The following is a 25,336-nucleotide window of genomic DNA, read 5'->3' as shown; positions in this document are numbered from 1 at the left end:
TAGACATATAATTTTAATACCTCCTATTAAACTCCCCCTGCTGTTATCAGGGAAGATTAGCTAAGGGTATCAAAACTATTTCTAAGTCTTGAAATCATAATAATATGTACCATTATGGTCTGCCTTAGCAGCATGAAATATCCTCATGATGAGTAAAATCAGAGCATCCTAAAGACAAGGCCTGCTTGAAAACCTCCATCTTCTTTCAGCATAGCCACCCACTGTATAAAATGATCATGGCTGTGTTACCCTGGCTCAAATCTTTTTATGGATAATTAATGGAATGCATTAGCCTGTTCCCATACCATACATGCATCATCAGGGATCCAATTATCCCACCTGTCAAGAGACAAGTTCCATTTTTTTAAAGATGATTAGATGTAATTGACAACAGATAAAGATGCTACCTGATAATCCTAGATCAAGGATAATGTGATCATGGCATGTGCAGTTTTCAGAAGTACCATAGGCTAAGTGGGTGTGGACTCCCAGAGCTGTGGCCAAATCCTTCAGTCAGCAAGAAACCTCCCAATAGCAGCATGAACTAGTTATTTTAGGTTTCAGAGTAGCAGCTGTGTTAGTCTGTATTCACAAAAAGAAAAGGAGTACTTGTGGCACCTTAGAGACTAACCAATTTATTTGAGCATAAGCTTTCGTGAGCTACAGCTCACTTCATTGGATGCACAGTATGCACCTGATGAAGTGAGCTGTAGCTCACGAAAGCTTATGCTGAAATAAATTGGTTAGTCTCTAAGGTGTCACTAGTACTCCTTTTCTTTTAGTTATTTTAGATAGCTGTTGCTTTGTACCTTTGTCACTCCACACACGGGACTTCAAAATATGTTGTCAGTAATGGGTTCTTGGTCCTCGAGGAACTCCAGTGTATCTACGGTATAATATCAATACAATACAATATGAAACTCATCAGCCTTATGGAGATCAGACTGATCTCAAATGAACACTATATATGTAGCAGAGCCTGTGTGCATTGAGACACATGCTGTTAGTTGTGGGGAACGTTACAAATATGTGTCTCTGAATGGGTCAGAGGGATATATGGTATGGTTGTATTCCCTCTTCATTTTATTGTGTTGTTGTACGCAATGCACTTTCAACTACATGTGCATCAGTGGGGAAAATAAGCTTGTTCCCAAGTTGACAGGCCTGCACAGATACAGTAGAAATAATATTGTCTGAGTCAACTGAGCACTTCTTATGCACGTCTGCTTTCCGTTGCTGGCTGGAGATTAATATTTCTACTGGGATTCAAGACTGCAAACCCATTAGTATGAAACTCAACTTTCATACTTACACTGTCTGCTTGCTTTTGCTGATCCCATCTGCTGCCACCATTGCTGAGTTATGTGTAACAGAGATCTCCCACATCTGACTCCATTGCTTTGGTTACAGGCAACCTTCTGTATCTTGGGTTACGAAGAGCCATATATAAGAAGGTGCAACACTGAAGTAAATGTTGCCTTTTCTTTGATATAACATCTTCCTTTTCTGAAAGCACAGCTGTTGGTTGCTGCACACACTGAAAATTTGCATAGAGCCAATAGGATGATGATAGTGTGTAGTTTGCTCTTTCGTGTTTACTCACCCCCCTCTGCTCTAAGAACAGGCAAGTTGGTGAGTTCTAGGGTTTGAAGAAGTCAGTATTAGCAGGGAGTCTAGGGGGACTTGTCTATGCACAAACTTGCATTGTTTTAGTTAAAACCCTGTTTTGGATTAATTTTTTGGAGCATGTATTTCATTTTGCACCCTTTCTTTTGTCTAGAAGGGTGGGTCGCTGCAATTGATATGCCATTGTATCTTCTATGTTGGTGCTGGATTTAAAAACTTTGGTGGACTATAGAATATTATCATACTATAATAGCTCTTTATAGATTTCAGAACTGGTGAATGACTTGTTGTAGGTATTTCATACTTTAGCAGTACCTGGCCAAAATAGATGGACACTTGCACTTATGAATGACCTTATAAGAACCAGTATTTACCAGTTCATGAATCTGAGAAAAACCTTTTACAAGATTACTTCAACACAGCAGAATATATATATTGCTTAGATACAATAGCTATATGGATGGTTAATAGCGTCACATGGTCTAGATTGATGTGACCTCTCAAAGATCTGACGCAAGTCTTGTTACTTATCAGAAACTGCCTCCTAAAAGCAGAGCAGAATTTTAATCAGTATGCTTGATGCACCTTTAAGACAATCCCTTAAGACAGGAGATTGCCTCATGAGGTTGGTCTCTTGTACAGTTTTCCTTTATACAACAGTATTAATAGGTCAATAAAATGTAGTTAACCCTAATGGAGTCCTCCCTTTCAGCTGGCTGGAGAAGGGGGGGCATTTTTGCTGTTATCACAATTCACTCTGCTTCTCTTTGTCCCAAGCAATTCGGCATTTTTCTTCAAAAGAGCTTATAGTTATCCCTTTAGCTATTATTATTAGATGTATCAGGATAACACTGAGGGGTCCCAATCAAGAATTAGAGTCCAATTGTGCTGGCTCTAGGGCTGCCTTTTAACCAAAGAACAGGACTGTTCATTGGTCCAGCCCTCTTTATTATTATTTAATTAGGTTTTCAGCGTAGTACAGATATACCAGTAGCTGATCTATTTAATGTGCAATGCTGGCTGTTGTAGAAAATGAGCATGTCTGTAATCAGGCATGATGTACTGTAACTCGGTCCATCAAACAGACCGCATCTGTTGTTCTCCTTATTGTTATTCATTACACATTGCAGACACTGATGTTGTGTTTTCATTAATTTTTCTATTAACTCTTCCCCATCAATGTGATTAAAGATTCATTAACCTGAGGCAAAGAATAAAATAAAACAGAGATCAGATCAAAGCCATCGCATATGTAAGCTTAGGCAAAGAACAGTTCAGCCAAATAAAGATGTGGTATCAGTGAAAACAGATATGATGGCAAGGGTTTTTCAAATGGTCAGGTCAAACAAAACCCAGTTAGAGCGAGCTTGATCCCTTCTTTACATTTCAGAGCTCCCATCTGTGGTTTTGTATCCCCTTAGAAGGGTGGTTAAGCTAGTATGAATTGTCTCTTATTTAATTTGGCCATTTCATTGGCAGACATTTGTAACGTGGCTAATTTTGTTTATGCCACATACTTGTATATCTGAATTGTTTCTCTTTCTAGTTTCACTCCATCCTCCCCCTCCTTTCTTTCTCCTGGTGTATACATTCAGGGTATGTCTACAGTAAGAAATTATTTTGAAATTATTCTATTCAAATTTTCGGAAGCGATTTTATATATTCGGTCTTGTGTGTCCCCACTAAGCACGTGAATTCAACAGAGTGCGTCCACAGTACCGAGGCTAGCATCGAATGTCGGAGCGGTGCACTGTGGGTAGCTATCCCACAGTTCCCACAGTCCCCACTGCCCATTGGAATTCTGGGATAAGCTCCCAGTGCATGATGGGGCAAAAACATTCTTGCGGGTGTTTCTGGGTGTGTGTCGTCAGTCGCTCCTCCCTCCATGAAAGCTACAGCAGACAATCGTTTTGCACCTTTTTGGCGTGCAGATGCCATACTGCTTTCAGCAGACGGTACAGTATGGTGCACCGTGCTCTCTCTTGCTACTATGAATCGACCTCGCATTTCCTCTCGTCTTCCTATGTAATCTCTATAATATCTACTCTTTCTCTTCCTCGTCGACTGCTTCCACTACCAACTCTGCTCAGCCATCGTGAACCGAGCAGCACAGCTTCCGCCACCAGCTCTGCTCTCCCGCTCTTGCCGCGCTACTGAATCTCTCCATGTTGTCTGCCCTGGGCTTCTGCCTCCCTGAAAGCTACAGAAGACAACCATTTCCTGCCTTTTTTCGGCTATCATGAACCGAACAGCACCTCTTCCGCTGCCACTCTGCTCTCCTACGTTTCGCACCCTTTTTCCAGGATTACCCGTGCAGGCGCCATAGTGCAGCAAGCATGGAGCCCGCTCAGATCTCCGCTGCAGTTTTGACCATTGTAAATACTTCGCGCATTATCCACCAGTACGTGCAGTACCTGCAAAACCGGGCGAGGAAGCGACAACAGTGCGATTACGATACTGATGAGGACATGGACACAGGCGTTCCTAGAAGCACGGTATGTGGCGATTGGGACATCATGGTGGCGTTGGGCCAGGTTTGTGCCGTGGAATGCCGATTGTGGGTCCTGGAAACAAGCATAGACTGGTGGGACCGCATAGTGTTGCAGATATGGGATGATTCCCAGTGGCTGCAAAACTTTCGTATCTGTAGGGCCACTTTCATGGAAATTTGTGACTTGCTGTCCCCTACCCTGAAGCGCAAAGACACCAAAATGAGAGCAGCCCTCACAGTTGAGAAGCGAGTGGCCATAGCCCTGTGGAAGCCTGCAATGCCAGACAGCTACTGGTCAGTTGCGAATCAGTTTGGAGTGGGGAAATCTACTGTGGGGGCTGCTGTGATGCAAGTAGCCAACGCAATCATTGACCAGCTGCTATCAAGGGTAGTGATTATGGGAAATGTGCAGATCACTGTGGATGGCTTTAATGCGCTGGGGTTCCCTAACTGTGGCAGGGTGATAGACAGAATGCATATCACTATCTTGGCTCCCCGCACACTGGGGTGGCCAGTATGTAAACCTCCAGGGGTACTTTTCCATGGTGCTGCAAGCACTGGTGGATCACAAGGGACATTTCACCGACTTCAATGTGGGATGGCTGGGAAAGGTGCATGATGCTTGTGTCTTCAGGGACTCTGGTCGTTTGAACAGCTGCAGGAAGGGACTTAATTCCCAGACCAGAAAATTACTGTTGGGGATGTTGAAATGACCATAGTTATCCTCAGGGACCCAGCCTACCCCTTAATGCCATGGCTCATGAAGCCGTACACAGGTACCCTGGACAGTAGTAAGGAGCAGTTCAACTATCGGCTGAGCAAGTGCAGAATGGTCGTAGAATGTGCTTTTGGATGTTTGAAAGCTTGCTGGCGCAGTTTACTGACTAGGTTAGATCTCAGCGAAACCAATATTCCAATTGTAATTTCTGCTTGCTATGTGCTCCACAATATCTGTGAGAGTAAGGGGGAGACGTTTATGGCGGGGTGGGAGGTTAAGGCAACTCGCCTGGCAGCCAATTTCACACAGCCAGACACCAGGGCGGTTAGAAAAGCGCAGCAGGGTGCACTGCGTATCAGAGAAGCTTTGAAAGCCAGTTTCATGACTGGCCAGGGTACGGTGTGACAGTTGTGTTTGTTTCTCTTGAAGTTAGCCGCACCCTATATATATATATGAAAGGAAATAAAGTCACAATTGTTTAAAAACCGTTCTTTATTATTTATTGCACAACACATTGAGAGAAATGAGAAGGTAGACTGGGGTGGGGGGGCGGGGGGCAGGGATTCAGTTAGAGGGGTGGAAGAGGAGGGAAGGACAAGTCCAGAAATCAAATAAAAATTTAGGATATGCCAGCCTTCTGGTGCTTGTGCAATCCTCTGGGGTTGAGTGTGTGGGTCCCCGTAGCCTCCCCCCTGTGTTCTTGGGTGTCTGGGCGAGGAAGCTATGGAACTTGGGGAGGTGGGAGGGCGGTTATATAGGGGTTGTAGCAGCGGTCTGTGGTCTTGCTGCCTTTCCCGCATTAGATCCACCATATAGCAGAGCATGTCAGTTTGCTCCCCTATGAGCTTGAGCATAGCATCCTGCCTGCTCTCATCGCGTGCGTCCCTCCTCTCTTTGTGTTCATTGAATGCTTTACGGGACTCCGCAATTCTTTGCCTCCACACATTCAGCTGGGCCCTATCAGTGCGGGAGGATTGCATGAGCTCGGCAAACATGTCACCCCGAGTTCGTTTTTTCTGCTTTCTAATCTGGACCAGCTTCTGGGACGGAGTAGATAGGAGCGTTGAAACATTTGCACCTGCAGGAAGAGGAAAAGGGAGGGTAGTATTTTAAAAGATACATTTTAAAGAACAAAGGGGACACTCTTTCTCAGTGAAACAGGCAATTCATAGCATGCAGCACATGTTCTTTCTGTACAAGGTCACATTTTGCCTCTTCTACTGAAGTGCCTGCCACTTTGGTGTGAGTAAGCCATCACACACAGCCGGGCAACAGAATTCAGCTTGCAGGCAGCCATGGTAAGCCCTAGGGGCATGCGGGGTTCTGCTTCTTCCACATTCATTTCAATGCTTTCAAACTGCGGGGCTCCCTTTCCCAGAGCAAGCAATGCCCGGTGGGTTTGCCATATAAAAGGAGGGCCTGCGGGTTCTCTGGGATAATCGCTTCACACAACTCCCACCCCCCTGCACCCACCGCATGGCTCTGATGAGGCTCTGAGTGGGGATGAGCCCTTTAAACTAAACGCGAACAGCCCAGTGCAGCTAGGTTTCCGCCCCCCCTCACCACATGGCTCCGATCAGGCTCTCACTCACCAGAAGTGCCTTCTCCAGGGTCATGGTCTGGGAGCCTGCTTTGGGAGTGTGGGGAGACTATTGGCTCCAGTGTTTAGAATAGTTCCTGGCTAGGGGGGAAAATGGATTCCCCACCTGCTGCCTGTGCATTGTCCTCCTCCTCCTCCTCTTCGTCCTCTAATAACTCATCCTCCTTGCTCCATGAAACTCCCCCCTTGCAGGTGTCCACGGTCAGTGGTGCGGTAGTGGTGTCGTCACCCACCAGAATTGCATTTAGCTCACAGTAGAAGTGGCATGTATGGGGCTGTGACCGAGAGTGCCTGTTTGCCTCTCTGGCTTTTTGGTACGCTTGCCTGAGCTCCTTGATTTTTGTACAACACTGCTCTGTGTCCCTGGAGTAGCCTCTTTCTGACTTTAGCGTACGTATTTGCGTTTCTTTTTTTGGAACGTAGTTCTGCCATAACAGATTCGTCTCCTCAACATGCGATGAGATCCAGTACCTGCCTTTTGGACCATGCTGGAGCTCGTCTGCGAATCCAGGACTGCGTAGTCTCTTGCGATGGTGGACTTTGCATGGTCGCCTGTGATGGTGGACTGTGCTGATGGTCACCTGTGCTGATGAGCTTGCCACGGTGACCAAACAGGAAATGAAATTTGAAAGTTCCTGGGGCTTTTACTGTCTACCTGGCTAGTGCATCGGAGTTGACAGTGGTGTCCAGAGCGGTCACAAGGGAGCATTCTGGGATAGCTCCTGGAGGCCAATAACATCGAATTGCGTCCACGGTACCTGTAACCCGGCACTGCGATCTCGATTTTAGCACTACTCCATTTGCCGAGGTGGAGTACAGAAACTGGTTTAAAGAGCCCTTTAAATCGAAAAAAACGGTTTGGTCATGTGGACGGAATCCATTTTATTTCAAATTAACTCAGCTAATTCCGAAATAACCACGTACTGTAGGCCAGGCCTCAGGGTGGTATCCTTCTAAATAGTTTGAGCCCTATGGTGGTGCTGTGTTCAATGTTTTACAAGCTAGCAGGAACCATCCAGCGCAGCAGTATGTCTGCAGCCAGGACATGTGCATTTGTGTTTATCTAGTCAGCATAGGTATATGGGACCCAACTGTGCCCATGTGGTTTCTTCACGTTATTTTGGTTGAGTACAGTGCAAAAGGCACATTATTTTATTTTAGGTAAATGTAAAATTTTTGGAACAGCTAAAAAATAATGGTCAGTGATTGGTACAATTTGAAGCCAGTTTTTGTGACACAGGAGAACACATGAGGAGATGACATAGGGCTTGTCTATACATTGGGGTAACGTGCCCCACGGGGATGGGATTTCTCAAGCACACTCATACTTTTTTGAAACAGCCCTACATCAAAGCACAGCAGGGAGCCTGCAGTGTTCACCAGCAGGGTCTACACAGGCCAATTAGCAAACAACACTTTTGTTTAGAAATCACACTCCCATCCTGTGCACTGCTGCTTCGGGTAAACAAGCCTTTTGTAAAAACAAAGAAGGGTGAGAGGAATGCTAGCCCTTCACTGCAAGGGGCTATCTATTTTTGGTGCTTTTGCCAAGGTGGAAGTGTGTTAATTAATGCAAAAATAATTTATATTGAACACCCATGAGTAATGATGGAGGGAGGGGGACTTTCAATTGGGAATCTATTTCAAATATGTTGTTTATGGACCTACTCCATCTTTCCTACAGCAAACTGCATATTTAAATGCTTTGGGTTTCCTTCACTCTGACAGCCACAAGGGGATGCAATTGCATTCTTTTCCCTTCTTTTCCAAACTCTCAGAGGCAGCGGCGCCAGAGCCAGCATTCTCTGCTAGATGAGGCTAGGGGTGATATGGCTGCTGCCCCCTCAAGCAGCCCCCCTCCCATGCAGGCTTACAGCACAGGAGGCAAACTTTGGGTTTGGGCCAGAGCAACATAGGAGCCCCACAGGCAGAGACTGCCCAGAGGATGCTGCGAATCAGTGCATCTCCTAGGTGTTCTGTCCCTATCCATCTACTCTCTAGAGCACCTATGGACTCTAGGCTTTCCCACTGCTGTGCGGGTTTTCCTAGGTTCATAGATTCCAAGGCCAGAGGGGATCACTGCCATCTACTAGTCTGACCTCTCATATAGCACAGGCCAGAGAACTTCCCCAAAACTATTCTTAGAGCAGATCTTTTAGAAAAACATCCACTCTTGATTTAAAAATTGCCAGTGATGTAGAATCCACCACAACCCTTGGTAAATTGTTCTGTTGAGAATGTATGCCTTATTTCCAGTCTTAATCTGTCTAGCTTCAATTTCTAGCCATTGGATCATGTTATACCTTTCTCTGCTAGACTGAAAAGCCCATTACTAAATATTTGTTCCCCATGAAGATACTTACAGACTGTGATCAAGGCATGCCTTTACCTTCTGTTTGTTGACCTAAATAGACTGTGCTTGAGTCTATCACTGTAAGGCATATTTTCTAATCCTTTCATCATTCTTGTGACTCTTCTCTGAATCTTTTCCAATTTATCAACAGCCTCCTTGCATGGTGGACACCTCCAGAACTAGACACAGTATTGCATCAGCAGCTGCATCCGTGCCAGCGAAAGGGGTAAAGTAACCTCTCTTTTCCCAGTCGACACTCCCCTGTTTATGTATTTTAGGATTTTGTTGGCTCTTTTGGCCACAGCATCACACTGGAAGCTCATGTTCAGATGATTATTCACTGTAGGCCCCAAATCCTTTTCAGAGTCAGTGTTTCGAAGGATAGATCCCCCCTCCTGTAAGTATGGCCTATATTCTGTGTTCCTAGATGTATACATTTGCATTAACTTTTTATCACATTTTGGGGTGCAATCCAGACTAGTTAAGGGTTGTGTCACCACCTGCGCTGCAACCTTCGGTGCCGCACAATGCTTTGCTGCTGTAGCTCCCAACTGGGGCCTCCCACACAGCCAAACAGCACACAGGTCACACCCTGATTGTCTGTGTATAGCTGCAGCCTGCCAGCAATGTTCCAGTCAACACTCTGGCTTCCATCAGGCTTTGCTACAACTTGCAGGCTGACCCCAACACACTCCCAGTCCTGGATTTTCTTTAAAAAGATGGGTTCTTCACTGTCCAGCCCCCTCCTCGGCAGCTCAGCTATTAGAGGTCTGCTGCCGCTGTATGGGGTCAATATACAACCGTTTGCTATTTTAATTGGAGTTACCAACAATTCTGTTTAAACACCACACTGGATTCATTTTGATTAAAAAATAAAACAAGTTTATTCACCTACAACGAGAGAGATTTTAAGTAAGTACAAGTACAAGATATTAAAGTCAGAAATGGTCACAAGCGAAAAAAAGATAAAATGCTTCCTCGTAGCTAAGTCTTAACAAACTAGACTATGTTCAAGGTAAAATCCTTACCACGTGTTCCCAGCAACATAACTGACCAAATTCTCAAGTCACTCAAGTGTCTCCAAAGGGCTGGTTCCTTTGTCTTCTCAGGTGAGAGAGAGAGAGAGAGAGAGAGTAGGATGGTTTTGCCCCTCATTTTTATAGTTTGGTCCCCCTTTGAAAAAGATGCTTGTAAGGATTACCCCTCAAAGCAAAGTTTATTTAACAGTGAAGCAGGCAACATGGAGTCTGGGGGTAAAGATGCTTGAAAGCTATTTCTTCTTCCCTTTGTATGCTGAAATGCCTTGCCTCCCTCTTGCTGTCTCAAGAACCCTGTTTACTACTTATATGTAAATTGGGGTAAAAACAGATTCCTTTTTTAAGATGGACCTGCTTAACTACTCCTGTCTAATTGGGCTATATTGGGTTTGAACACGTGCTATTGGGATCATATGGGGGGAATTCATAACTTTACATATAATGTTACTACTTACATTTCACCAAAGAAACATTGAGTTATTAGTTTTCAAATGATACCTCACAAGGCATATTTGTACAAAAATTATGGCAATTGCATGTGGGTTGCGAATCCAGGGTTGCATTCGGTCCCAGCAATATTGAAACATTTAGCCATTTGTGGGTAGAGCTGGTCAGAAATCTTCTGACAAAATCCAGCTTCAGCCAAAACAAAACAAAACATAATAAAATAAATGGTGGTGGAGGGGGGAATTCACAAACTTTCACCAAAAAAATGTTTTGTATTTTCTCACCAGCTGTTGCACTACTGTGATGCTTCCCTGGAAGTGCGGGAGGGAGCTTTCTGCCATTTGGGGGGCCCCATACCCCGAGGCCAGGATTTTCAGAAGCCACTAGTGATTTTGGGTGCTTTGCTATCGGGGTGACCTATTTGAAGTACCTTAAAGGGGCCTGATTTTCAGAAGGGGTGGCTGATTCAGCACTTCTGAACTGGGTATCTGTGAATTTGTACTACTAGGCCCTGCGAGTAAAGGGAAAGGAATGGCTGTAGCTGCCTGGCTGGAGACAAGAGTCATTAACAAACTGAATAGAGCCTACGTGTGTGACTGGAGGATCCAGATGAGACAATGAAAACCTCAGTGGCTGGGGCATTCACACCAAGTGACAATAGCCAAGAGAAGGATTCCTCCCTTCCCCTATGGAGAGAAGCAGAGCAAAGGTTCAGAGCTGAAGAACAAAGGGGAAGGTGTGGTTGGCTGTGTTAAGAGCTGAGCTCACAGAGGTAACAGCTCTCATCTGGATCTAAGGCCTTGTCTACACTACAGAGTTTTGTTGATTCAAGTAAAGCTGACAATCAAAAACCAGTATAATTACATTGCTTGTGCACGTTCACACTATGCTCCTTCTGTGCTCTAGCATCGACTGTGAGAGCAGTGCACTGTGGATAACTGTCCCACTGTGCTATTTGCCACCTTCAAGGAGTTAGGAGTTGTGGGAAAGCAGAGTGGATCACAGCGCATCATGGGTGCGGGCTCAACATCCATGATGCAGGTCTTTGCACCCCAGCATTCCATGGGTTTCTGATTGCATTTTGCAGCATTTTTTCAATGGCCCCTGTTTGCGGTGTGCCCGCCATCTCTGTCTGAAAGGATGGATCCCACACTGCTCTCTATTGTTGTGGTCACTGTTATGAACACATTGCAGATGGTCATGCAGTATATCATGCACATCCGTTTATCAGTTGCCTGACCTGCTGTATGCCATGGAAAGAAACAACACCAGATTACTTTTGGAATTCACGGAGCAACTGAACATGGTGGGCCATCACTTTTGGGCTTGGGAAAAAAACATTGAGTGGTGGGACCGCATTGCTACGCAGGTCTGGGATGACGAGCTGTGGCTGCAGAACTTTTGGATGTGGAAAGCCACCTTCCTGGAACTGTGTGCGGAGCTCGCCCTAGCCTGAGGCACAACAACACCAATATGAGAGCTGCCCTTTTGGTGGAGAAATGCATGGCGCTCACAGGGTGGAAGCTGGCAACTGCAGACTGCTCCAGTCACACATCAGTTTGGATTCAGGAAGTTGACCATTGGGGCTGCATTAATACAAGCGTGAAGGGCCATTAATCACATCCTGTTCTGAAGGACCATGACTCTTGGCAATGTGCATGAAATATTGAATGGCTTTGCCGCAATGGGATTCCCTAACTGTGGCGGGACAATAGATGGCACACGTATTCCAATTTTGGCCCCAGACCATTTTGCGACAGACTACATCAGTAGAAAGGGGCACTTCTCTATGGTATTGCAGCTGCTTGTGGATCACCGTGGGTGTTTCACTGACATCAACACAGGGTGGTCTGGGAAGGCGCATGACGCACGCATCTTCAGTAACACTGGCCTGTACAGAAAGCTGCAAGTAGGGACTTTCTTTCCTGACCAGAAGATTACAGTGGTGTGATGCTGAAATGCCCATAGTGATCCGGAGAGACCCACCATACCCCTTACTCCCATGGTTTTACACCAGAAACCTGGACAGCAGCTTCAACAATAGACTGAGAAGCTGCAGAATGACTGTGAAATGTGCATTTGGCAGATTAAAAGTGCGCTGATGCTGCCTTTATGGCAGGTTAGACCTAAATGAGGAAAATATTTACACGGCCATAGCAGCCTGTTGCGCGTTCTGTAATATTTGTGACGCTAAGGGTGAAAAGATTCCCCCAGGGTTGAGCACAGAGGCAGATCACCTGGCTGCTGAATTTGATCAGCCATATACCAGGGCTATTAGAGAGGCACAATGGGGGACTATCCAAATTCAGGAAACCTTGAGGCAACATTTTGATAATGATCCGCAGTAATGAGTCTTTCTATACAGCACTCTGTCATGCTTTGTTAAATTGCCATCTTGCATGAAAATTGTGATGAGTCCTGACTGGGATTTGTTGCAAATGATCAAACTACCACTATATATTACTACTACCAGCAGCAACCACCACATGTAGGAGACAAATAAAGATTGGTTATCTTTCAGAGAATTTGTTTTTATTATATACCAATTAACAACACACAAAAGTCTTGGCCATGGTCTACACCGTGGGGGAAGGGGATCGATCTAAGTTACGCAACTTCAGCTACCTGAATAACGTAGCTGAAGTCAACATATTTAGATCGACTTACTGTGGTGTTTTCACCGCGATGAGTCAACTGCTGTCGCTCCCCCGTCAACTCCGCTTGTGCCTCTCGCAGCAGTGGAGTACAGGAGTTGACGGGAGAGCACTAGGGGGTCAATTTGTCATGTCTAGACTAGACACGATAAATCGATCCCTACTGGATCGATCGCTGCCCACCGATCCAGTGGGTAGTGAAGACATACCCTTGGTGGGAAGGGAGATAACAGTGCAGGGAAGTGTAAGCTCTCATAGTTCTGTGTAAGTCCAGTTATAATTTTGGAAGCTGTCCAAAGGGGTGGAGTGAATGGGGTACCGAGACATTCTGGGAAGTTGCAAGGAATGTGTGGGAGGACCTGGGGAGGGGATGGAAAGCAGTTCTGTATTGGCTGCCTCATTCAGCCCCTGTCACTAGATAGAAACCACTTCAAGCCAGCATCCCAGAGGATGTCCATAAGGTGGACTCAAAGAACACAGTACATAGGTGCTGGAACTACGGGTGTTGGGGGTGCTGCCACACCTCCTGGCTTGAAGTGGTTTCCATCATATACAAGGTTTACAGTTTGGTTCAGTGGATCTCAGCACCCCCACTATAAAAATTATGCCAGCACCCCTGGCAGTAGGCCCTCTTCCAGTTGGCGCTCAGGGGTTCTTAGGGTCACTCCCAAAAGGCCAGGCATAGACCAGATCTTGTGAATCCCTGACATCATCCAAAAATGAAAGCATCCAAAATAATTAGTCGCTTTTGAAAATCTTGACCTCAGTGAATCTTAAATCCTTTGTATCAAAATCTGGGGCCAGATACGGATCTCAAAATCTGATTTCAACGTCAATATATTTACACTCAGCATAAACTGATATCACAGTCTGTTCCAGTTATTGTAGCTATATGTTTAGGACTTTGTTCTTTCCTTAAAATCCTCTTAATTTACACAAAGGTCCAGGCAATAGCAGAGCATTTGTAAATATCAGAGATGTAGTTTTGTTGATATATATTTTACTCCAGGTTTGGTAGAGTAGTAGAGAAAGACAAACTCATGTGTGATTCAACCAGAACTTGTATGGTCTGTTCCATAGGGGAAAGCACAACAAGTTGAATTGAAGATAAGGTTGGTGGTTTGAGCTGAATCTATGTGGACTCGTAGGTAACTTTCAAGGGGATGAAAAAGGGAAAGGTATCCAGCAAACTTGTTAATTTCATTATAACTGACTTCCAGGAAGAAGAGGCAAGTTGTGGAGCTGGAATGGGGTGGGATGTTGGAAGGGCTGATTTTAGGTTTTTCAGAAGTCTATCAAATTCCCTGGGAAAACCTGGGAGGTTATCAGGGTGCTCCTTAGTGATGAACTGTTATGCTGAGGGGAAAATTGAAGTATTTATAGCTTGTAGCAGAGAGGCGTGGCCTCCCTCAGAGATTGACAGCAAGGAAGGGCCAGATGCCCCTGGCGGGCGGAACTAGGAAAGGTGGAACAGGAGAGGGGCGGAACAGGAATAGGAAGTATAAAAGGTAGGCCTTGTAGCTCATTTGGGGAGAAGCCACTGAGGGAGGCAGATGCTTCCACCCTGCAGCTGGAGCTTGAGCCTGTTGAGGACTTCTGCTGCCCTGAGGACTCATCTGAACTGCCTGAAGTACCAGACATGCCTGATGCTGAGGAGCGGCTGGGACTACCGCTTGCACTAACCCAGGGGAGACGGAGGACAACCTAGAGATCCATGTACATCCCAAGGGAAGAATAGGAAGTGGCCTAGGGACAGCTGACTATGGTCTGACTGAGTTGCTGCCTGAGTCCAGTTCAGCGTGTTGCGGCTGGATCCCCGCTGACCCAGAGGCAGATCACTCTGCCACTGTTAGGGCCCTGGCTGGGATGCAGTGGAGTTGGGTGGGCCTGAGTCTCCCTACCCCCTGCCACTCAACCCCTAGGGTGGCAGCCACCCCACCTTCAGCCTGGAGGCCTGTGGGAGTCTACCATCTGCCTAGGCCCCCTAAATTGTGTGGGGTGCTTGCCCCTTGCCTGGACCTCCTAGACTGGGTTGGGTGCTCGCCTCTTGCCTGGGGGCTGGAGCCCAAGATTGCAGGTATCCCACCCTGCTTGCAGACTGGGGTCCCCGGATTATTCACTGGTCTGTCCTGCTTGAGGGTTGGGGCCCTAGACTGTGCTCGGTACCCTGCCCTGTCTGAGGGCCTTGATTCCCAGACTATACCTGGCTCTACCCTGCCTCAGGATTGGTCTTTAGACTGTTGGTGCCCTGCCCTGCCTGAGGGGTTGGGTCTCTGGACCACTCACTGTTCAACCCCACCGGAGAGATTGAGCCCTTAGACTAACTTCCCCCTTGTCTAAAACTGTATTCCAGGGGTGTGAAAGCCAAGAGGCATTGCCTTCCTCTGAGATTGACAGCGAGGGAGGGCCACTCATGCCTACACATTTACACTGCTGAGAGTTGGGAACTACATCTTAGGTGATGAAGAGTGAGCTCTTGAATTTGAAAAGGAAACAGACAGAAATATTGCAGACAATAGAAAAATATTGGACACCTTGGAGAGAAAACAGAGAAACCGTAGGAAATATCCATCTCTGCCCTGCAGACACAATATCCTTCCCATCACCCCTTGATGTTTAAGAGCAAATACATTATTTGAAAGCCACCTGTCTAACTGTAGACCCTCTAACAAGACTGCTCTGTAGAAATGATGTGCCATGTAAGCGCTGGATGAATCACTTAAACGTCTTGCTGCTTGATTTGTTTTGTTTGATTCATGGTTATTAAAGAAATGCTGCTGTGTGCAGGAGGGCACCTGCCCAGGACAACACAAATAGTGCAATGAATGAGAGGAATCCAGTCTCGGAGAAAGAGGTGTGAAGTGGAACAGAATGTCATGTTCTGCCAAAGTCATTTTTGATGTGTGCTGCTTTGTTGAGCTAAGTATGGAAGCAAGCTAGTGCTTCCCATTGTGAATGGAAATTAAATCTGATAGAGATACAAGGCCTATAATAGGTGTACCAGTTATATGCACATATAACTTTGTTGGGATTGATTGCTTTTCTGCGTGGGGTCGCAAATCCATACCACTGGCACCTGACTAATTGCAGGGTTTTATCAGAGAGAGAGAGAGAGAGAATTCAGATGAAGATCCGGAAACATCTCTTTCCCACCCCTTTCTTCCAATCTCCCGCATGGGGTTTTATTATTTCAGTCAGTTAGCTAAACAAACATGTAATCTGTAACTGCTGACATAAATTACCTATTTCACAGTTTGTACTGAGCATGAAAAGAATCATGAATTCACACAGAGATTCTTTTTGTAATTCCATCAATTGAAAGCAAATTGATGAAACAGCTTATCCAGATCATTAAATAAGTGAACTGACCCCTGAAGGTTAATGGAGAGCTGCTGGAAGCATCAAACCAATCAAGGAGAGTGGGCAGAGTCAGAATGAGTTTGACTAAAGCACGTGTAATATAACTCATTGCCTGAGTACGGGAACTGCTTACAGGGGGTAGTCAGTCATTCCAGAGCCTAGTACTCAGTCAAGTTATTTACTTTATTCAGCCACGCAGGATATAACACCAGTTGGACTCAAGGAAAAGGAAACAGACAGAAATATTGCAGACAATATGCTTTGTATGTTAAGTGGATTTACTTACCTGTTCTTGAAAGAGTCCTAGGCATGGGTTTTTAGTACTAGATTCATTACCTGACAGTGCATACCTGAGTTGGTTTGGAAGGTGGGAGCATAGAAAGCAAACCTCCCTCCCATAATCGAGGCACAGTCAGAGATAGGAGAGTAAGATCACAAACGTCTACATTCAGAGAGATGGATATTTCTGAGTATCCAGTAGAAAATCCAGTGGGAAGACGTGCTATGCCCCACTCCCAAAGGAGTTAGGAATGAGAGAGAGATTTCCCAGTCAATGGCTGGATTGAGGCTCCGCCATTTGACCTGTGTTGTGACAGCTGACTTGCAGCCATCCTTCAGTTGGTTAGAGTGCACTGGCACTGAGTACTTTGCTGCTCTCTCTCCTGTGTTTCTTGGAGGAGACAACAAGGAGAAAGAAATCTTGTTCTTCCTGTCCATACAAAGTGATGCACACATTAAGCTCCCCCTTTATATCTTGATTTTTCCGGTGCTTTGAGGCATAGGATGTGGAAGGTGGTGGGAGAGAAAAGGAGGGAGAAGCAACGAGTGAGTGTGACCTGGGCTGTAGAAGAATCTGCTGGGCTAACGCCGAGGGGAGGGAGGAACAGAGCAAATTATGCTCAACACTACAGTCGTGACCTGAGATAGGACTCTGAGACTGCCCGGCAGCCATTATTAATGCTGGGGCTTCTCTGCCCTGCTCATCCTGAGCAGCCTATGTGTCTCTGTTTCAGTATCAATAATCATAAAAAAAAAAGAAGTGGAAAAATATAGTCAGTTTTCACTCTGTTCTTTGGCTTTGACAGCGTCACTTATTTTATTACCTTGTGACTTGTAAATTCTCCATGCTGCTCTTGAGTTTGGCCCTGAAACTTCCATGGGAGTTTCACCTCCTCCTTTCCTGTCTTTAATTAGCCCTCTGTCTTTAGCTGATGCTCCATCCAATGAACCACAAGTAAGGCAGTAAGCTGTAACTGTGTGCTATAAACAGATCAGCAGCAATATGCAAAGAATCTGAAACTTCACTCAAACATACCCCAGTCTTACATTGGTATAACTCTACTGGCTTCAATTAGTTACTTCTGACGTATTCTGGTGAGAGGAGTAGCAAGCCTGTACAGCTGAGCAGCATAAAGGGTGTTGCACAGAGAGAGACTGTCAAAGCATTAGGTTTTCCATGTGACTTGGAGTTAAGTCTCATTCACCTGACTTTGAGTCAGTGAGATTTTCTGCTCCTCATTTGGAGATTGCTTTGGTGGAAAATAGATCGGCAGAGTTACAGTAATAATGACTCCATTTGTAACTCTTGCTACTCATACATTGGTACCCACTATCCCTGGACTATCTCTTGGTCCCCCTCTATTTCTTGGCGAGGAAGTGGAAGATACAGTGCAAAGAGCATTTTGTATTGCTCAATTATGTTTTACTCCAGTTGGCATTCAGTACTGACAATATGCAGTTCTACAGTACGTCTTGTTGTTTTCTTGAACAGTACCCTAAAAAACGCAATAAATGCCAGCAACAGAGAATATCATCATCATCATTTTCTCTAAGTGAGTTTTTGCTGTTGTAGGACTTGGAGAGTCTTTGGCACTGGGACCCATAAAAGTGTCTTTGATTATTAGTTCTAATGATTCCATCTTTTTCCACTTTGTTTGAGACTGAGCAAGAGCTGGTGTCCTGAATGAAACACTCTAAACTGGGGAGATGACACTTCCTGGAATGTATGGAACATGTACACTACAGCATGATGAATTGGGATAATAAGTTTGCATTGGGAATTCATAAAATAGAATTCTTGCCAATTCTATACTTATCCAAAATAGGTTTTACAGTACTCCAGTGCTAATGTGGACATCCACAAAGTGGGACAGCAGAAAGATTCTGCCAAATAAGACTAAAGGTGGTCCAGAACAAATCTAAGGCATGGTCTACACTAATGAGGTAAGTCGATCTATGTTACTCTAGTTAAGTTATATAAATTACGTAACTTAAGTCGACGTAACTTAGCTGGACTTACAGCAGTGTCTACACCGCGCTATGTTGACGAGAGATGTTCTCCCATTGACATAGCTTCTGCCTCTCGAGGAGGTGGAGTATGGAAGTCAACGGGAGAGCGCTTTGCCATCAACTTTTCATATCTTCACCAGACCCACTAAATTGACGCTGCTGCGTCAATTGCAGTGCACCGATTTAGCCAATAGTGAAGATAAGCCCTCAGTCTTAGACTAGAACTTTGGGATGTTCAAAATTAAAACTGGTTGAAAAGTGATAATTTTTCTCCATAAAAAGTTTTCAAAAAATATTGGCCCCCCACACACACTTTTTTTTTTAATTTTGCATCAAAAACTTCAAATTTTGCCAAATTTTCCACCAGCTCTATTCAAAATCTGGATCTTGGGTTCAAGCCCCTTTCTAAACAAAGCCTTCATCTCACCTGCTAATACTTCCAAACCATATGCCAAAAATAAAATCAATATTGAAGCCTGTCTGCGTATATGTCCTGATGGGACAAGATTATTGATGGCATCAGTGCAACTTCTGCAAAATGAATCTTGCCTGATGTGTAGAGTATTCAGGCAATATTATGCTTAGCAAACCCTCAAAGTGATCTCAGTGATACTGTAATAAATATGGAGTGACTGCAGGGATGCGAAGGAGTTACTCCATATTTACAGAAGAGATTCTACCCCAGGGCCTGAAAAACCAGCATACCCAACAGTGTCTTGAGAGTACAGCAAAAATAAAAAATAGTACTCTTGACTCCTACTGCCATCTTATTTCCCCTAGGTAGCAAATTAGCTAAAGTCCATAGGACAAAATCCCCAAACCTTCCTCGCAGGTACTTTATCCTTCAGAATATAAAAAAATACATCTTGAGAATCTTTTTCCCAAGACTTTAATGTATCTTTGTTATATTTGATTGGGAAAGTGGGAGGTCCATACTCTTTATTGACTATCTCAGACAAGCTATAACAGCTACAGGGATGTCATTGAATAATCACAGAACTAGGTCTTGAAGCAAGACGGCTAACTAACCAGAGCAGACAGGCTCTCCTAGGTCCCCTTCCTGCAATCAGTCTATATGGCTTGATACCTGCATCCGTGATTGTCCCCCTTTGACTTCAGTGGGGCTCTGTGCAAGTGCCAGAGTCCATCCACATGGAGCTCATTGCAGCACTGGGGGCCATGCTCAGGAAGCATTGGACAGGCTTTTCTAAACTAGTAATCTGCAGTAGTGTGAGTTATGGCCCTGATTCAGCAAAGCATTTATATGCATGATTACATTCCACTGAAGCTGGTGAGATTTAAACATGTATTCGCAATCTTGGTGGGGCTGCTACAAATAACAATAAACATGTAGTTTTATCCACAATGCTGTTCTCCTGTGGAGCTGAACTGACTCTCTTCTGATTTTTGTTAAAAATCAACAAGATTTTATCGTGATGGGACAATTCCGGTTTTGACTTTTCTGCTCTTTTCCCTCTTCACATCTTGATACTTTAATGTGTTAACTTGAGCAAACCAAAGATTTAACAGTGAAGAACATAGTGAGCCTTTTTCTTGTCCATGAATGTCTGCAACTGATTTTTGTTACAAACTTGTACAGTAGTTAAAACTGTTCAATGACTGGTTCATATCGTCTGGTTAATAGCATCCAAGAAAGACTTAGTGTCCACCTGTTTTCATTGAGCTAATGAGGGCTAGAGTGCAGTGACTACCAAATGAAACACATTTGTAAGTGCTACCCTCAGATCTCCCCCAACCAACCCTGGGATTCTTGCACTTGACCACATTAACTGCCTTTTTAACCTGGTGACTGATTTATTGACAATGTGACAAAATAATTACTGGGAGACTCAACCTACTAGTGTACTTTGTGGAAATGGTATTTAATCTGTCTGTTTCTGTTAAGCAAGACTGATTGCACTGTTAAATACACAAGCAAAGGGCTCTGTGTAGGAACGAAGCCCATACACTCTCATCATGAGCATAATAACAAACATGGGACACGTTAAAAAGCAATGTATGTAGAAACCAACAGGCACAACCTCATGTCATGGGACAGAGAGAGAGAGGACCCACACATGGGAGGTGCTGAGCACTTCCTGGGAGGTGCTGAGCAACCTCACTAAAGTTGGAGGATTGGGCCCCTCGGGTGAAATTCATCCCTATGTATTGGCCTTGTGCTAGTCCTCTGCGCTGGTGTGAATTTCACCAGAGAAAACCACAGTCCTGATCCCTCATGCAGGTGGACTGGATCCCCCCTCACTGAAGTCAGTGGGGCTGCAAATCTCATTCTGAGGTCAGAGCTAAGACAGAATAAAAAGTCTAATTTACAAACACCGGCCCAAAGTCAATAGAGTTAATACATGAGGAGCAGCTGATAAATCCTAAAAACTGTGGCAATGGGATGATTTAAAGGTATAGTAGGCTGCTGCAAAAGAATTACAGAAGAAAATGAATGCTAAAAGGATGCGACTTATGTTGAAAAGACCATTACTACTGGTTTTAATTTGCAGTCCACTCTAGAATTTGGGGGTTGGTGCATGGGTGTGGGTTTCCAGTAGCAACCGTTATATTTGTATAATTTTTAAAAAGGCACAGAAGAGAACCTCAAAGATATTAACACCCATCCATTGTACCACTCTGTATCTTTTTATAATTAGGTACTGGATAGTGCAATCTTCACTTGCTTTTTACCCTCTTCTGCTGAAGCACAAATGCCTTATATAATGTCAGTAAGTCCAAAGAGAGCAAGGACTCAGGGCTTGGCCCTCTAATAAAAAATGTGGGTGCTGACAACTTACATGAGAAGGTCTCCTTGGCTGAGTGACAAGGCTCCTCTCCCTGGGATGGATCAGCAGGGTTCAGTGTTTCTGTGTACAGTAATCAATGCTGAGCTTGCGTTCTTTTGCAACATCACCACTGGGAATCCCACAGCTGCTACAACAACTCCAGAAATTGAACCAGTCTCTTAGGTCATCAGCTTCTCCCTCCCATCACACTCTGGATTTCTTTTTAATTAGGAAAAAATGCTGTTTCTAATAGGCAAGAGGCTTCTGTCATTAGTATTGTGTGTCTGTTTTGGGGCATTTGGGTCCCAGATTAATTTAGAAGTTGAAACAGGAACCATTCTCTTGAGCAAATGCAGGTTTTCCCTATCATCATGATGGATCAGGTCTGCTCGAAAACATTTTAAGGGGAGTGCTCTCGTTTTAAAATGGCCTTTTATACCATTGATTTCTAATGGGTTGCTGAAATGCGTGTGGTGATCTCATAAAGTCTAATGACAGTCTGACTTTTCATGCTGGTAATCCCTTCACAGCAGCCAGGAGATTAACTATAATTTTCAATATGTTGAAATAAAACCCTTTCAGGTCTCTGCATCAGGCACACGGTACAACTGGAATGTCGGTTCCACTAACTCTTTCCCCTCTATAGACCGCTTAACCCAATCCACCTTCTAATTGCCTCAAACTTCCTTCTATCCACAGATGTGTCCCCGGCTGGGTCTCATTTAGCACATTTCTAAAGAGCCACCTCAATTTGGCCTCCCTCAGCCCTCTGGATGTTTGCCTTGCATTGATCCTCTATTCCCAGCTGCCTCTCACTCTGAACAGCTCCAGCTATCCACCCTGATCTGCGCCACCTCCCAGCTCTCTGCCTCACCTTGGCGTCCAGCCCAGCCTGACACAGCTCAGCGTTGCACTAGCATTCCTCCGACATTCTGGACGTTTCACTGTGGTCCACCTTCCAGCTGTCTCAGCTCTGAGCATCGTGCCTGTGCACCCCCGCATTTGGAACTGTTCTCCCCATCTCACCCTCCCCGCCATGCATCCTTACCTGCTGTCACTCATAGAAGTCAAGTGCAAAGATGTTTGGCCTCAACTTGTGTGGGAAAGCATGTGTTGATTTACAGAAGACAATCCTTCCACAGGGCTCTGCAGAACCATCCTCTGGCACAATAAAGACAACGAAACAGCTCCGTTGACAAGGCTGACAACAATGTGCTTTGCATTCAGCGTGAATTGGTTTAATATGATTTCCATTTGAATGTTTATTGCAATACGATCTTTAAATATTCAGTCTCATTGGCTTCACTGTGGTGCAGAATAATTTTTCTGGAGTCCTGACTAATTCTATTGCTTATTACTGTGTATTGATGGTAAACAGTTATTTTTTTTTATTGCCGCACTATTGTGAATTGCCATCATTCAAAGCAATATATTAGCACTTGAAACACTAGCCCTTGAAATATGTCCTGCCACTTCTCATGTGGGACTCTATTTTATATCCAGAGTGCTAGATCTTAAATTTGAGCTGATTTATATGGTTTATCTGATGGTACATTTTAAGTCACTCAATGTCTGCTTAGGAACTCTTCATTTCAGACGATTTACAGTTTATCAAATATTTAAGACATTGTTTCAGGTTCCCCAATGTAACTTTATCAGCTTCGTTGATGAAGGGATGTATTTGGCTCTCAGAAATGAGCTGTTGTTTTTTTTAACATGGACTACGAAATGGGATACCAAATCCTGTCTTTGGAAGCTCATATTGGCATCAAGGTATGCAAATACCTGTTTTTATGGTCCATAAAGCTGATTTGAACAGGCACGTGCAAGATCTGGATGTTATATTTGGCTCTTTGAAAAGTGGATTTCACATACCACAATTTTGTGCCCTCCCGCTCTTTCAGTTCAGTTCACACTAATACTTTGCATGTTTTATATCCACTTAACTGGTTGTTTTTGTTGTGGAATGTGAGCAAATGAGACAGCTGCTAACAGCTTTACACTTGTTCACTAACTTGGAACACACAATGAAACACCTCACAGTTCCATATGGCACCTTTCATCATGAGATGATAGAGTGGGCCAAATTCTGCTCTAATTTTTTCTGGATTTCCAGTTGCGTTGCTCCATCAAAATAATTAGTTATTCTTGATTTATACCCATATAAAAGACAGGAATTATATATAGTGTCACTGGAACAGTCATTTTATGCCAAACCTGGCTTCTGATCAAGCGTGTTCATTTCAAGCAAATCCTCAAGAGACAGTGAACACAAAAAAACCTTCCCCACCCCACAATGTTCCTTATATTCTACTCCCTGCAATTGCACTATTTCATGTGACTCTTTTCTCTCTGCCATAACCTCCTGTAATATAATGTTTGAGCAATATCCTTCATGGGGATCACATGTACTTATACACTTCCTAAAATATTTGAAGACACAATAGGCCAGTTCCTTGAGATTGGTTCTCCCAGTGGCCATATGAAATTAAAATGCCAGAAGCTACTGTCCTTTTTATTTGACTGGTTGTTATAAAATACTGCAGAGAGAGAACTGACTTACTGAATTTCTCTAGCCTGTGAGCTGCCTGTGTTGAACCTCACTAGATTCTGGGCTGAGAAATGTATGTAACTGGATTATGGAATGGATTAAACATAGGCTATGGATTTTGTTAACTAGATTATGTAGTTATGCTCTTCTTGGATGGGACTCTACTTGTTTAGCAATGCCGCTTTTTAAATTGAGTACTGGACTATTTGTTCCTGTGGAAGGATGTTCCCTTAGATGAACATCAATGATGTTCAATTAACTGATGTTTAACAAAATCTTTGTTTAAGAAGCTGAACTAGCAACTAGTCTGTCTATTTCAAATCATGATTTTTACCATAATAAAAATCTATTAGTTATTCTCAGGCTCAAACTCAGATTTAGATGTTACGATCAGAAGGAACCATCGTGACTATCTAGTCTGACCTCCTGCACATTGCAGGCTACAGACCCTCACCCAGCCACTCCTTAATAGATCCCTAACCTCTGGCTGAGTTACTGAACTCCTCAAATCATGATTTAAAGACTTAAAATTACAGAGCATCCACCATTTACACTAGTTTAAACCTGCAAGTGACCCTTGCCTCATGTTGCAGAGGAAGGTGAAACCCCACCAGGGTCTCTGCCAGTGTTCCCTCTAAGCTGCATGGCCGCGCGGATGCCCAAGAGTTAATCAAGTACCGTACACTTGATTAGCAGAGCCGCGCACATCCAGGAGTGTGTGTTCAGGTTCCCCTCCCCCCTTGCTCTGCAGCTGTTTTGTTCCTGTCCTCTACCTTGGAGTCCCTGGCCAGCTGCTCCTGGGACCCTCCTGCTTGCTGTGCAGAGTTGGGGGAGGGGTGAGGGTGGTGCTGATGTCAGGGTGTCCTCCTCCCCCTGCCTATGTAGCCCATCTCTGCAGAGTATGGGAAGGGGGACAGGGCTCTGTCTCTCACACACTCTGTCTCAGTCTCCCACTCACCTCCCAATACCCCTACTTGTGTTGTTGTTGTTACTACTTGGTACTTCCTGGAATGCACATATATTGTCTGTAATTTTATTCTCTCAGAGTGCTGTTATTTTAGTTTTTTGACTGGTCTATGCATTTCATAATTTTATTTCTCTCATGCTTAAATTTAATTCTTTGAGTAGTAAGTTCTAAAATGCCTAACCTGTCCTGGCTGGAGTAATTATCCCTATGGTAACTTTTAAAAAATTTATATTATATCTCAGTTTTTTTCATTTCTTCTGGTGGTGCACATTACCTCAATAGTGGTGCACATAAAATTCATTCCACACATGGATGGAAAAAATTGGAAAAAACACTCTGCCAATCTGATCCTGGGGGGAAATTCCTTCCTGACCCCAAATATGGTCATCAGTTAGACCCTGAGCATGTGGGCAAGACCCACGACCCAGACACTGGGGAAAAAATTCTCCATAGT

The 25,336-nt window shown here is 44.4% G+C and overlaps 1 long non-coding RNA gene across 1 annotated transcript; it reads left to right on the top strand.

Annotated features, from left to right (window-relative positions):
- The first annotated feature begins 18,390 nt into the window (after positions 1 to 18,390).
- LOC122464324 lies at positions 18,391 to 24,380 on the top strand. The gene is made up of 2 exons (XR_006288264.1): positions 18,391 to 18,509; positions 22,064 to 24,380. It is a non-coding gene; the product is annotated as an uncharacterized LOC122464324 (long non-coding RNA).
- Positions 24,381 to 25,336: the final 956 nt, after the last annotated feature.

This window comes from Chelonia mydas, chromosome 2, assembly GCF_015237465.2.
Source record: "Chelonia mydas isolate rCheMyd1 chromosome 2, rCheMyd1.pri.v2, whole genome shotgun sequence".
Taxonomy (NCBI): Eukaryota; Metazoa; Chordata; order Testudines; family Cheloniidae; genus Chelonia; species Chelonia mydas.
This window is presented reverse-complemented; position numbering and strand designations above follow the sequence as displayed.